The sequence below is a fragment of the Mus musculus genome, chromosome 1, assembly GCF_000001635.26.
Source record: "Mus musculus strain C57BL/6J chromosome 1, GRCm38.p6 C57BL/6J".
Lineage (NCBI taxonomy): Eukaryota > Metazoa > Chordata > Mammalia > Rodentia > Muridae > Mus > Mus musculus.
In genome coordinates this window covers 45,704,173-45,718,940 of record NC_000067.6, presented here as the reverse complement: position 1 = coordinate 45,718,940, position 14,768 = coordinate 45,704,173, and the positions used below count along the sequence as shown (strand labels likewise).

The 14,768-nt window shown below is 37.8% G+C and overlaps 1 long non-coding RNA gene across 5 annotated transcripts in view; it reads left to right on the top strand.

Annotated features, from left to right (window-relative positions):
• Gm39637 overlaps window positions 1-14,768 on the top strand; it is a 49,337-nt gene that overhangs the window by 15,189 nt on the left and 19,380 nt on the right. For 4 of the 5 annotated variants that reach the window (XR_865412.1, XR_865410.1, XR_865411.1 and 1 more), the window contains 2 exons: window positions 276-351; window positions 868-923. This is a non-coding gene — a long non-coding RNA (predicted gene, 39637). Of the gene's footprint in view, window positions 1-275; window positions 352-867; window positions 924-5,864; window positions 7,140-14,768 lie in introns of those variants that run through there. The other variant, XR_865409.2, reaches the window with a different exon arrangement.

Here is a 14,768-nt window from a genome sequence, read left to right as displayed (position 1 = left end):
TAGATCTACCTTCTGTGGCTCTATAGATGCTAGCTTGGTTATCTAACTTAACAGCTAATGACCACGTGTAAGTGACTACATACCACAGTTTCTTTCTGCGAGGGAGATTTCCTCATTCAGGATGATTTTTTTTCCCCTAGTTCTATCTATTTGCCGAGATTTTCATGATTTAGTTTTTTGTTTTTGTTGTTTTTGTTTGTTTTGATTTTTGTTGGCTGGGAAATACTCAATTATTTAAATATACTACATTTTCTCTATTAATTCCTTTGTTGCAGGACCTCTAGGTTGTTTCCAGTTCCTGGCTATTTTGAATAGAGCAGTAGTGAACATGGTTAAGCAAGTGTCTTTCTGGTAGGATGAAGTTATTTATTTATTTTTTTGGGGTATATATGCAAGAGTGATATAGCTGGATCTTGAGGTAGACTATTTCCCATCTTCCCAAGGACCCACAATACTGATTTACATAGTGGCTATACAACATTCCCACAAGCAATAGAGGAGTGTTCCTCTTGCTCTACATCTTCACCAGTACCAGTTGTCACTTGTATTATTGATCTTAGCCATTCTGATGGCTATAAGATGAAATCTCAAAGTAGTTTTGATTTGCATTTCCCTAATGGATAAGGATGTTGAATATTTATTTAAATGTTTCTTAGCCATTTGCATTACCTCTTTTGAGAATTCTGTTTAGATCTGTCCTCCAGTTTTTCAGTGAGTTGTGTGTGTGTGTGTATGTGTGTGTGTGTGTGTGTGTGTGTGTGTGTGTGTATGTGTGTTTTGTTATCCATATTTTGAGTTCTGTATGTAATTTGAATATTAACCCTCTATAGGTTGCATATTTGATAAAAGTATTTTCCCATTTTGCAGGCTGCTGTTTTGTCCTATTGACAGTGCCCATTGCCCTGCAGAAGCTTTCATGAGAGGTGCTGTTTTTTGTGACTTCTTTCTCAGTCTGTTTGTCATTTATATATAGGAGGGTGTAGTGGCTAGTTTTGTGTCAACTTGACATAGGCTGGAGTTATCACAGAGAAAGGAGCTTCAGTTGGAGAAATGCCCCCATGAGATCCAGCTGTAAGGCATTTTCTCAATTCAAGATCAAGGGGGGAAGGGCCCCTTGTGGGTGAAACCATCCCTGGGCTGGTAGTCTTGGGTTCTATAAGAAAGCAAGCTGAGCAAGCCAGTGGAAGCAAGCCAGTAAAGAACATCCCTCCATGGCCTCTGCATCAGCTCCTGCTTCCTGACCTGCTTGAGTTCCAGTCCTGACTTCCTTGGTGATAAACAGCAATGTGGAAGTGTAAGCTGAATAAACCCTTTTCTCCCCAACTTGCTTCTTGGTCATGATGCTTGTGCAGGAATAGAAACCATGACTAAGACAGGGGGCTACTGATTTTTGTGAGTTAATTTTGTATTCTGCAACTTTGCTGAAAGTGTTTGTCAGCTGTGGTAGTTTTTCTGCAAAAGTTTTAGGGTCATTATGTATACTATCATATTATCTGCAAATAATGGTAGTTTGACTTCTTCCTTTCCAATTTGTATTCCTTTGGTCTCATTCAGTTTTCTTATTGCTTTAGCTAAGGCTTCAAGTGCAATAGTTTTTTTTTTTTTCCTTTTTACTAGATATTTTCTTTATTTATATTTCAAATGTTATCCCCTGTCCTAGGTTCCCCTCTGAAAATCCCTTATTCCCCCTTCCCACCTGCTCCCCAACCCACCCACTCCCATTCCTAGTCCTGGCATTCTCCTATACTTGGGCATAGAACCTTCACAGGACCTAGAGCCTCTCCTCTCATTGATGACCAACTAGGCCATTCTCATCTACATATACAGCTAGTGCTACATGTCCCACCATGTGTTTTCTTTGATTGGTGGTTTAGTTCCAAGGAGCTCTGGGGGTACTGATTAGTTCATATTGATGTTCCTTCTATGGGGCTTCAGACCTCTTCAGCTCCTTCGGTACCTTCTCTAGCTCCTTCATTGGGGACCTTGTGCTCTGTCCTATGGATGACTGTGAGCATCCATTTCTGTATTTGCCAGGCACCGACAAAGACCCTCAGGAGACAGCTATTTCAGGTTCCTGTCATCAGGTTCTTGTTGGCATCTGCCATAGTTGTTTATGGGATGGATCCCCAACTGGGCCAGTCTCTGGAAGGTTGTTCCTTCAGTCTCTGCTCCAAACTTTGTAATTCCTTCTATGAGTATTTTCCCCCCTTCTAAGAAGGATTCTGAGCTTCTGGACTTATCAGTGAGTGCATATCCTATGTTTTCTTTTGTGATTGGATTACCTCACTATGTGGAATGGACAGCATTATCTTGATCCTGATTTTAGTGGTATTGTTTTGAATTTCTCTTCATTTAATTTTATATTGGCTATGGGATTACTATAAACTGCTTTTATTATGTTTTCACTATCCTGTTTTTGTTGTTGTTGTTGTTATAGATGAATTTGAGAATTTCCCTTTCTATCTCTGTGAAGAATTGAGTTGGAGTTTTAATGGGGATTACATTGAATGTATAGATTCTGTTTGGTAAAATGGCCATTTTTAGTATTAAACCTGCCAATTGGTGAGCATGGGAGATCTTCCATCTTCTGAGCTCATATTTGATTTATTTCTTCAGAGACTTGAAGTTCTAGTCATACAGATCTTTTACTTGCTTGGTTATGGTCACACCAATGTATTTTATACTATTTGTGACTATTGTGAAGGCTGTCGTTTCCTTAATTTCTTTCTCAGCCTGTTCATTCTTTGAGTAGAAGAAGGCTTCTGATTTTTTTGAGTTAATTTTATCTCCTGCCACTTTGCTGAAGTTGTTTTTCAGTTGTTGGAGTTCTCTGGTAGAATTTCTGGAGTCACTTCAGTATATTTTTTCCCCAGCCAGGTAGTGTCTCTCTTTGTCACTGGCATGTATTTTCTGTATTCAGCAAAACGCTGGGTCCTGTTTAAGTATCCAGTCTCTTAACCAATGTCTTTTTATTGGGGAATTGATTCAATTGATGTTAAGAGATATTAAGGAAAAGTGATTATTGCTTCCTGTTATTTTTGTTGTTAGAGGTGGAATCATGGTTGTGTGGCTATCTTCTTTTGGGTTGGTTGTAAGAAGATTGTTTTCTTGCCTTTTTCTAGGGTGTATATTCCCTCCTTGTTTTGGAGTTTTCCATCTATTATTTTCTGTAGGGCTGGATTTGTGGAAAGATATTGTGTAAAAAAATTTTTTTTTGTGGAATATCTTGGTCTCTCTATTTATGGTAATTGAGAGTTTTGCTGGGTATAGTAGCCTGGGCTGGTATTTGTGTTCTCTTGAGGTCTGTATGACATCTGCCCAAGATCTTCTAACTTTCATAGTCTCTCTTGAGAAGTCTGGTGTAATTCTGATGGGTACTGCTTCTGACATTCCTAGGACACACTGTCTCATAAAAAATTCCCTCATCTTCTCACTGTTAAAAATCCTTCTGCTACCTCTTCCCCAGTGTTCCCTGAGTCTTAGTTATATTATAGATGTATCCCTTGGGAGTGGAATCTACACCACGCACTCACCTCTACACATATAGGTACAACCTGTCTAGTCTATGCAATGTTATTTGTAGTTACTTGTATATATGTTTTCAGGGCTGACCATTTGATATTGTATAGCCATTTGGTGTGCTCATCCATGGAGAAGACTATTTCTCCACTCTCAGCATTCCTTACCTGTCTACAGTTCCTTGGTTAGGTTGAGACCTCCTGGTCTCACCCCACTGCATCCACATTAGCTTGTCTATTGTAGTTGTCCTTGTTAACTTTACATTTAGACAGTCATGTTGGTGCCTTAATGGGTACTGCTTCTGACATTCCTAGGACACACTGTCTCATAAAAAATTCCCTGATCCTCTCACTGTTAAAATCCTTCTGTTACCTCTAGATCCCCAGTGTTCCCTGAGTCTTAGTTATATTATAGATGTATCCCTTGGGAGTGGAATCTACAAATCTGCATTTTGATTGGTTGTGCTTTTCCTTATAGGTCTGCCTTTAGATGTTACTTGATGCTTTCCCTTACTGCTTTTAATATTCTTTCTTTGTTTTATGCATTTGGTGTTTTAATTATTATGTGATGGAAGGAATTTCTTTTCTGGTCAAATATATTTGGAGTTCTTTTGGCTTCTTGTATGCTCATGGTCATCTGTTTCTTTAGATTAGGGAAGTGTTCTCCTATTATTTTGTTGAAGATATTTACTGGCCCTTTAATTTGGGAATCTTCACTCTCTTCTATACCTATTATCATTAGGTTTGGTCTTCTCATAGTGTTCTGAATTTCCTGTATTTCTTTAAGGGAATTATTTATGTCTGTCTTAAAGTTCTTTATCATCATCATGAGATGTCATTTTAAATCTAAATCTTGCTTTTCTGCTGTGTTGGTATCCCAGACTTTCTGTGGTGGGAGAACTGCTTGTTGTTGTTGCTGTTTTTTTTTTTTATTGGATATTTTCTTTATTTACATTTCAAATGTTGAGTGAGTGTTTTGTTCCTTGGTTTCTGTTTCCTCTCTGATTCTTATTAGAGTGTGATGGCTGTGTGTTGCCCAATAAGAAATTCTTCTGGAATCCTAATAGGTATGGTTACTGGAAGTTCTTGGTAAAGTGTATTTCTAGGTATTGAAGCTTAATGGACGCAGGCTACAGTGCAAGTCTTAGGAAGTATAGAGGAGGGTCAAAAGGAGGGCATTCCACCAAGGTTCTGTTCAGTCCATTGAGAGTGGTGACAGATTATGAGGAAAGGCCATAGCAATTGCAAATTACATGGAAAAGTAGAAGACTGTAAATAATCAATTAAATATTAAGCATAAATAGCAGTACTAAATTTCAAATTATAATACAGATGCTATTATTCAGAGAACATAGTATAGGCATAAAAATATAAATAGAACAGAAGACTCAAAAATAAAAATGACTCTGTGCCACAAACTGAATTTTGGAAAAGATATTATATTCCAAACATGGTCCTAAATAAACTGGATATCTCCATGTAGAAAGTTAAAAATATATCTTTATTTCTCATCCTATATAAAAAAAAATTCCAAAGTTAGTCAAATACCTCAAGAACTGAAACTTAAAAATTTGTCAGCATTGTCCTTTATGGAAAATATTATTCGGGGCTTGATTACTTATGGGTGCTCATAGCTCCAGGAAGAAAGAGAAGTAAAGAGCTTTTACCAGGCAGGAACTCAGAAAACAGGAATATCAGTGTGAATGGAAAACTGCAGTATCATTGGAAAAGGGCAAACTAGAAAGGCCTCCCCATCTTGTGGGTTCTTAGTCTTTAGGATTTATACTTTGGTTCTTTTTCCCCTTTGATCCTGGATATTTGATCAGTAGATAACACTGAGCTCTGTATCTAACTCTAGAAATTATCCTCGTTTGTCATACAGAAGATGATTAATAAATATTTGTTAGGAAGAATTCTTTGTAGTAACTGAGCTATAATACTTTGGACTGAAAGACTATTATAAGAATTACATGAGTCATATATTCCCAGCAGAGATATGAATTTCTGTTTAACTTGAACATAAGGACATGCTTTTGGGGGAAAAGTGAGGTAATATAGAAATTAATTTTGCCATGAAATGATCCAGAACATTTTGTGACATTTTGAAGTTAGTGCCAAGTGTAGCATATGAAAACTATATTTTTTCAATATGTCAACTCTAACAAAATGTGAACTTCCTGCCCCTTCCTGCCAACTGCTAGGATTATAGGCTGTGCCATCCCTCTAAACATTTAGAACTTATTTCAAGATTTAAAAAAAGTTTGTATTGTTATAATTTAGATGATTTTATGGATATATTTCTAGCTTATTTATGGACAAACAGTAAACAGATTTTTCCCTTTACAGTCTGCTCTGCTGATATGCTTCTGATTACTAGCTATTGAAGATTCAATTTCAATGATAAGGTTTGTTGACTGGTAAAGTCCTTCCCTGTGGGCTACTAATACATCTGTACAAACAAGATCTATTTATTTGTTGACTTCACACCTATGTCATTGAAGCCAAGAGTGGTTTAGAGATAAATTCTGGAACAGATAAATTAGTAGCACTTTCCTTAATCTTTTTTATTTACATGGATGATACTCTAATACCATGATTCTGCAGTATACCTAATGTGAGATTCAACTTTTTTAATATTATAAACTATTATGAACCAGACAGAATCAGATCCTACAACCAGACCACTTCTTCCTCAGTCATTCACAAGGCAATCACAAGAAATAGGAGTGGCAGAACTCTAGCTGTAATTTAGTTTTTGGTTTCAATCATATCATAGTTGCCAACAATGCAATACATTGCTCTAATTTCACAGAATCCAGGCTTTCAGATGCATCTGAGCTTCAAGTGACAGTAGAAATAATTGTTGTTTACCAATGCCCCTTAAGACTGACAATATTTATAAAAAATATTTTTTCTAATTTTTGAAATTATAATGACATCATTTCTTCATTCCATTTCTTCCCTCCAAACCCTTCTATATACACTTTCTTGTCCTCTTTCAAATTCATGGTCTTTTTTCCCTCTAAGCACACACACACACACACACACACACACACACACACACACAAACACACACACCTCTCTACACATATAGATACAACCTGTCTAGTCTATGCAATGTTACTTGTAGTTAGTTACTTGTATATATGTTTTCAGGGCTGACCATTTGATAATGTATAGCCATTTGGTGTGCTCATCCATGGAGAAGACTATTTCTCCACTCTCAGCATTCCTTACCTGTCTACAGTTCCTTGGTTAGGTTGAGACCTCCTGGTCTCACCCCACTGCATCCACATTAGCTTGTCTATTGTAGTTGTCCTTGTTAACTTTACATTTAGACAGTCATGTTGGTGCCTTAATGGGTACTGCTTCTGACATACCTAGGACACACTGTCTCATAAAAAATTCCCTGATCCTCTCACTGTTAAAATCCTTCTGCTACCTCTTCCCCAGTGTTCCCTGAGTCTTAGTTATATTATAGATGTATCCCTTGGAAGTGGAATCCACAAATCTGCATTTTGATTGGTTGTGCTTTTCCTTAACATCTCCATCTGTTGCAACGAAAAGATTCCTTAATGAAGAATAGAGACAACAATTATCTGTGGGTATAAGGACCCATATTGGAATGTTGTTTTTTTTTTAATATTTTTTATTACATATTTTCCTCAATTACATTTCCAATGCTATCCCAAAAGTCCCCCATACCCTCCCCCCCACTTCCCTACCCACCCATTCCCATTTTTTTGGTCCTGGCATTCCCCTGTACTGGGGAATATACAGTTTGCGTGTCCAATGGGCCTCTCTTTCCAGTGATGGCCGACTAGGCCATCTTTTGATACATATGCAGCTAGAGTCAAGAGCTCCAGGGTACTGGTTAGTTCATAATGTTGTTCCACCTATAGGGTTGCAGATCCCTTTAGCTCCTTGGGTACTTTCTCTAGCTCCTCCATTGGGAGCCCTGTGATCCATCCAATAGCTGATTGTGAGCATCCACTTCTGTGTTTGCTAGGCCCTGGCATAGTCTCACAAGAGACAGCTACATCTGGGTCCTTTCGATAAAATCTTGCTAGTGTATGCAATGGTGTCAGCGTTTGGAAGCTGATTATGGGGTGGATCCCTGGATATGGCAGTCTCTACATGGTCCATCCTTTTGTCTCAGCTCCAAACTTTGTCTCTGTAACTCCTTCCATGGGTGTTTTGTTCCCAATTCTAAGGAGGGGCATAGTGTCCACACTTCAGTCTTCATTCTTCTTGAGTTTCATGTGTTTAGCAAATTGTATCTTATTAAGGATTACACTGATTTAGTAAAGTGGTACTTGTAGGTTCTCTCTCTGTGCTGGCTAGTTTTGTCAACTAGACACAAACCCCAATTATCTGAAAGGAAGCAATCAAACTAATGGTCCTTATTCAGCAACACATATATTTTAAGAAAGAGGTTGTGCTTATGTCAAGGAAAAGTTTTTAGACCTTTGCCTTTCTCAGCCCTGATGCATGATGAAGATTTCTATGCCATACCTATTCTGTGGTGTGTGGTGATCACCGGGCCCATGTATTGACTAAGGACTGATCCATAAGGGCTCTCCCATTCTAAGGTTAATTTCTTAGTAATGAGTAAGTGTCAGCCACCCACTAAAATATAGAAAGCAGGAATGATTTCATATTGGCCATGAAATTGTATCACTATTGTTGCTGAAAATCAAGAAATAACTGTTTGGCTAACATACTAAAACTCAGAATTTAAAAACACATTCAAACAAACAAACAAACAAAAAAACAAAACCCACCAAACAATGCGAGCAATTTTTACAAACCAGAAGAAACTGATTTTTTCAAACACTTAAACCATGTAACACTTATACTAAAAAATGATTTTATACACACACACACATATATGTATATATATGTGTATACACACACACACACACACATACATATATATATATTTGGATTTTTGTTGTTTTGACTGGCTGGGTTACTTTGGTTGTTTTCAAGGCAGTTTTGCTTGGAACTCATAATATAGTATAGGCTTGCATAGGTTCACAGTAATCTACTTGCCTCAGCATCTCAAGTGCCACAATGATGTATATGTCAAATTAGTCAATTCCCTCCTGACAGTCTGAGTGCATTTTGTTCCCTGTAAGTACTGATCAATGTTTTTGCTGGAAATTTGCTTAGTATGTATTTCCATTTTTTCTTTAATTTATTTCTGTGTCTCTGTACCTGTAATATAAAGGTTATTGCCCATATTATTTTTTATTAATTTGATTTGTCTTTCTGGTGATCTCTGATTTTTAAAATTTTTTTCTTTTATTGTTATTAATCATTCCATTCGTTTACATCTCAAATGATATCCTACTTCCTGGTTACCCTCTCCACCAACCCCCCCTATCCCATAATATCTCACTTCCTAGTTACCCTTCAGCCACCACCCATCCCACATATGCCCTTCCGCCTCCCTTTTGCCTATACAAGAGTGTTCCCCCACCCACTCACACTCTCCTGCCCCACTGATCCAGCGTCCCCCTACTCTGGGGCATCAAATCTCCCTAGGACCAAGGGCCTCCCCTCCTGTTGTTGATAGGCAAGGCCATCCTCTGCTATATATGTATCTGGAGCCAAAGACCCCTTTAGGTACACCCAGTGGTTGGTGGTATAGACTCTGGAAAAAATGGGTAGTCAGGCTAGCCTATGTTTTTCTTCCAATGGGGTTGCAATCCTGTCCTGCTCCTTCAGTTCTCTGCCAGCTCCCCCACCAGGTTCCCTGATGGATGGATCCAAGTCTCCTCCTCTGCTTTGGTCAGTTGCTGGCCAGGCCTTCCCCAGGAACTGCCCTTCTTGGTTCCTGTCCACAAGTGCTTCTTGACCTTGGCAACAGTGTTGGGTTTGATGTCTGCAGACATGAAGTCTTCCTAGGTGGGGTTGAGGGACACCAAGGGCTTTTTCCAGTTCCACACCCTCCTTATAGCTTCCCCCTCCTGCCTGGGCTCAAGGCTAGGCCAAGTTCCATTCTCCACCCACAGGAACATTCTTGAGTAAAAAATAAAATTGTCAGAATGTACTGACTGATAGTCACCTGACCCTCTGGAAAGTCCCAGGTAGAGTTCAAATGTGTGTCATGCTTGGTAGCCATAGATTTAAAGGTCAATACGCTTAGCCAATAAGTTTGAACTGTAACTTTGCTGATGGAACCTGTGCCCCTAAAAAGTATAAAAACTGTTTGTAATTGCCATTAGTGGTCACACTCCTAGATGAATTGATTGAGGGTTGACCCCAATGTGCCAGAAAATAAGCCTCTTGCTTTTGCATCCATCTGCATCTCAGTGTCTCACTCAGGGGTATCTTGAAATAAGTACCAATGAATGAGGGTTGGGGTCTTACAGGGCTGTTCCCTGGTTGACCCTTTTTTTAGTCTGTTCCTGTTCTTCCTTTGGACAGGAACATTTCTGGGTTAAAAAAAATAAAACAACTTTGAAATGGGTAGGTGGCTCAATCCCTCGACAAGGGGCTGTGCCTATATACTGGAGGTGGTGTCCACAGGTTCTATCTCCCCTTCTCTACGCATTATGGCTAATGTACTGGGAGCCCCACATTCCTCTGGTGTCTGAGACCATCCAGTGGCTACCCCCAGTTCTCTTCTCCCCTGCTACCTATATTTATTCGAATTCCTGCCCTTATGTACCTCTCTCACGTCTCCTCTAGATTCTAATACTGCCACTCTTATTTCCACCTCCTTCCTCCCTCCCTTGTCCCCTTCTCATTCCATCTCCCACAATCATCCTGGACTGAAGCATCTGCCCCTTGATCTTCCTTCTTTATATGTGTCATATGGTTTGTAGATTGTATCATAGGCATTGTGAGCTTTTGGGTTAGTATCACTTATACCATGTGTGTTCTTTTGTGTCTGGGTTACCTCATGCAGCATGATATTTTCTAGTTCCATCCATTTGCCTGTGAATTTCATGAAGTCATTGTTTTTAATCACTGCAAAGTACTCCATTGTGAATATGTACTACATTTTCTGTATCCATGATTTGTTAAGGGACATCTGGGCTCTTTCCAACTTCTGGCTATTATAAATAAATGAAATATTATAAACTTCTGGCTGCTATGAACATAGTGGAGCATGTGTCCTTGGTATATGTTGGAGTGTCTTTTTGGTATATACTCAGGAGTGGTATGACTGGGTTCTCGGGTAAAACTATGTCCAATTTTCTGAGAACCTCCAGACTGATTTCCAGAGTGGTTGTACCAGCTTGCAATTCCACCAGCAATGGAGGAGTGTTCCTCTTTCTCCACATTCTCTCCAGCATCTGCTTTCATCTGAGTTTTTTATCTTAGCCATTGTGACTGGTGTGAGGTAGAATCTCAGGGCTATTTTGATTTGCATTTCCCTGCTGATTAAGGATGTTGAACATTTCTTTAGGTCCTTCTTAGCTATTCGATATTCCGCAGTTGAGAATTCTTTGTTTAGGTCTGATTCCCATTTTTTAATAGGGTTATTTGATTTTCTGGAGTCTAGCTGCTGGAATTTCTTTGTATATATTGGATATTAGAGCACTATTGGATGTAAGGTTAATAAAGATCTTTTCCCAATATATTGGTTGCTGTTTTGTCCTATTGACAGTGTCCTTTGCCTTACAGAAGCTTTGCAATTTTATGAGGTCCCATTTGTCGATTGTTGATCTTAGAGCATAAGCTATTGATGTTCTGTTCTGGAACTTCTCCCCTGTGCCCATGTATTCAAGGCTCTTCCCCACTTTCTCTATTAGATTCAGTTTATCTTGTTTTATGTGGATGTCCTTTATCCACTTGGACTTGAGGTTTGTATAGGGAGATAAGGATGGATCAATTTACATTCTTCTACATGCTAAGCGCCAGTTGAGCCAGAACCATTTGTTGAAAATGATGTCTTTTTTTTTTTTTTTCCTCCTGGATGGTTTTAGATTGTTTGTCAAAGATCAAGTGACTATCGGTGTGTGGGTTCATTTCTGGGTCTTCAATTCTATTCCACTGATCTACCTGCCTGCCACTGTACCAATACCATGCGGTTTTTATCACTATTCTTCTATTGAATAGCTTGAGGTCAGGGATGGTGATTCCCCCAGAACTTCTTTCATTGTTGAGAATAGTTTTTGCTATCCTGTGTTTTTGTTATTCCAAATGAATTTGAGAATTGCTCTATCTAATTCTATGAAGAATTGAGTTGGAATTTTGATGGAGATTGCATTGAATCTGTAGATTGCTTTTGGTAAGATGGCCATTTTTACTATATTAATCCTGTCAATCCATGAGCATGGGAGATCTTTCAGTCTTCTGAGATCTTTGATTTCTTTCTTCAGAGACTTGCAGTTCTTGGTTAGAGTCACACCAAGATATTTTATATTGTTCCCGACCATTGTGAAGGGTGTTGTTTCCCTAATTTCTTTCTCATCCCTTTTATTCTTTGAGTAGAGGAAGGCTACTGATTTGTTTGAGTTAATTTTATATCCAGCTACTTTGCTGAAGTTGTTTATCAGCTTTAAGAGTTCTCTGATAGAATTTTTGGGGTCACTTATGTATACTATCATACCATCTGCAAATAGTGATATCTTGATTTTCTCCTTCCCTATTAGTATCCCTTTGATCTCTTTTTGTTGTCTAACTGCTCTCTCTAGAGCTTCATGTACTTATTGAATAGGTAGGGAGAAAGTGGGCAGTCTTGACTAATTTCTGATTTTAATGGGATTGCTTTGAGTTTTCCACATTTAGTTTGATGTTGGCTATTGGTTTTCTGTATTTTGCTTTTATTATTTTTATACTTATTTTATTTTATTTTATTTTATTTTATTTTATTTTATTTTATTTTATTTTATTTTATGTACCTTGAATTCCTGATCTCTCCATTACTTTTAATTTGAATGGGTATTGTATTTTGTCAAAGGCTTTTCCTGCATCTAGTGAGATGACCAGATGGGTTTTTTTTTTCAGTTTGTTTATATATTGGATTACATTAATAGATTTCTGGATGTTGAACCACCCCTGCATCCCTGGGATTCAGCCTTCTTGATCATGGTAGATGATCGTTTTGGTGTTATCTTCGATTTGGTTTGCAAGAATTTTATTGAGTAGTTTTGCATCTGTGTTAATAAGGGTAATTGGTCTGTAGTTCTCTTTTTCTTTTGGGCATTTTTGTAGTTTAGCTATCAGTGTAACTGGCTTCATAGAAAGAATTGGAAAGTGTTTCTTCTGTTTCTATTTTGTGGAATAGTTTGAAGAGTATTGGTATTAAGTTTTCTTTGAAGGTCTGATAGAATTCTGTACTAAACCCATCTGGTCCTGGTCTTTTTTTGGTTGGGAGACTTTTAATGACTGCTTCTATTTCTTTAGGGGTTATGGGACTGTTTAGATGGGTTATCTGATCCTGATTTAACTTTGGCCTCTGGTATCTGTCTAGAAAATCATCCATTTCATCCAGGTTTTCTATTTTTTTTTTTTTTTTTTTGAGTATAGACTTTTCTTCTAGGATCTGATTATTTTTGAATTGCTTTGGTTTCTGTTGTTATGTCTCCCTTTTCATTCCTAATTTTGTTAATTTGGATATTGTCTCTGTGCCCTCTGGTTAATCTGGATAAGGGTTTGTCTATCTTGTTGATTTTCTCAAAGAACCAGTTCTTAGTTTTGTTGATTCTTTGTATAGTTCTTTTTGTTTCTACTTCGTTGATCTCAGCACTGAGATTATTTCCTGCCTTCTACTCCTCTTGGATGTATTTACTTCTTTTTGATCTAGTGCTTTTAGATGAGCTGTTAAGCTGCTGGTGTATGCTCTCTCCAGTTTCTTTTTGGAGGCACTCAGAGCTATGAGTTTTCTTCTTAGCACTGCTTTCATTGTGTCTCATAAGTTTGGGTATGTTGTGCCTTCATTTTCCTTAGATCTAAAAAGTCTTTTATTCCCTTCTTTATTTCTTCCCTGACCACGTTATCATTGAGTAGATAGTTGTTCAACTTCCATGTATATGTGGGCTTCCTGTTGTATTTGTTGCTATTGAGGACCAGCCTTAATGTGTGATGATCTGATAGTATTCACAGGATTATTTCAATCTTCTTATTTCTGTTGAGGTCTGTTTTTTGCTCAAGTATATGGTCAGTTTTTGAGATGGTACCATGAGATGCTAAGAAGGTATATTCTTTTCTTTTAGGGAGAAATGTCTGTAGATATCTGTTAAATCCATTTGGTTCATAACTTCTTTTAATTTCACTGTGTCTGTTTAGTTTCTGTTTGTCCATTAGTGTGAGTGGGGTGTTGAAATTTCCTACTATTATTGTGTGAAGTTCGATGTGTGTTTTGACCTTTAGTAGCATTTCTTTTACAAATGTGGGTGCCCTTGCATTTGGGCCATAGATGTTCAGAATGGAGAGTTTATCCTGGTGGATATTTCCTTTGAAAAGTATGTAGGTTTTTTTTTTTTAATACCTTTGGGCAAAAGTCTATTTTGTTGGATATTAGGATGGTTACTTCAGCTTGTTTCTTGGGAACATTTGCTTGGAAATTTTTTCCCATTCTTTTACCTTGGGGGAACGTCTCTCTTTGACTCTGAAGTGTGTTTCCTGTATGCTACCAAATGCTAGATCCTGTTTACATATCCAGTGTGTTAGCCTAAGTTTTTTTATTGTGCAATTGATGCCATTTATGTTGAGACTATTAGGCACCAATGATCATTGCTTTCTGTTATTTTTGTTGTTAGAGTTGGAGTTTCCTTTGTGTCTTTCTCTTCTTTTGGGTTTGTTGTGAAAAGATTAGTTTCTTGCTTTTTCTAGGGTGTAGTTTTCCTTCTTTGTTTTTGGGGACCTTCTGTGTTTTGAACTTTTCCTTCTATTATCCTCTGTAGGGCTGGATTAGTAGAAAGATATTGGTTTTTGTCTTGGAAAACTTTCATTTCTCCATCTATGGTAGTTCCAAGTTTTGCCAGGTATAGTAGCTTGGACTGGCACTTTTGATCTCTTAGGGTTTGTATGACATCTTCCCAGGATCTTCTGGCTTTTATGGTCTCTGGTGCAAAGTCTGGTGTAATTCTGATAGGTCTTCCTTTATGTGTTACTTCACCTTTTTCCCTTACTACTTTCAATATTGTTTTGTGTATTTGGTGTTTTAATTATTATTTGATGAGAGAAATTTCTTTTCTGGTCCCATCTTTTTGGAGTTCTGAAGGCTTCTTGTATGTTTATGGGTATCTCTTTTTTTAGGTTAGGGAAGTTTTCTTCTATAATTTTGTT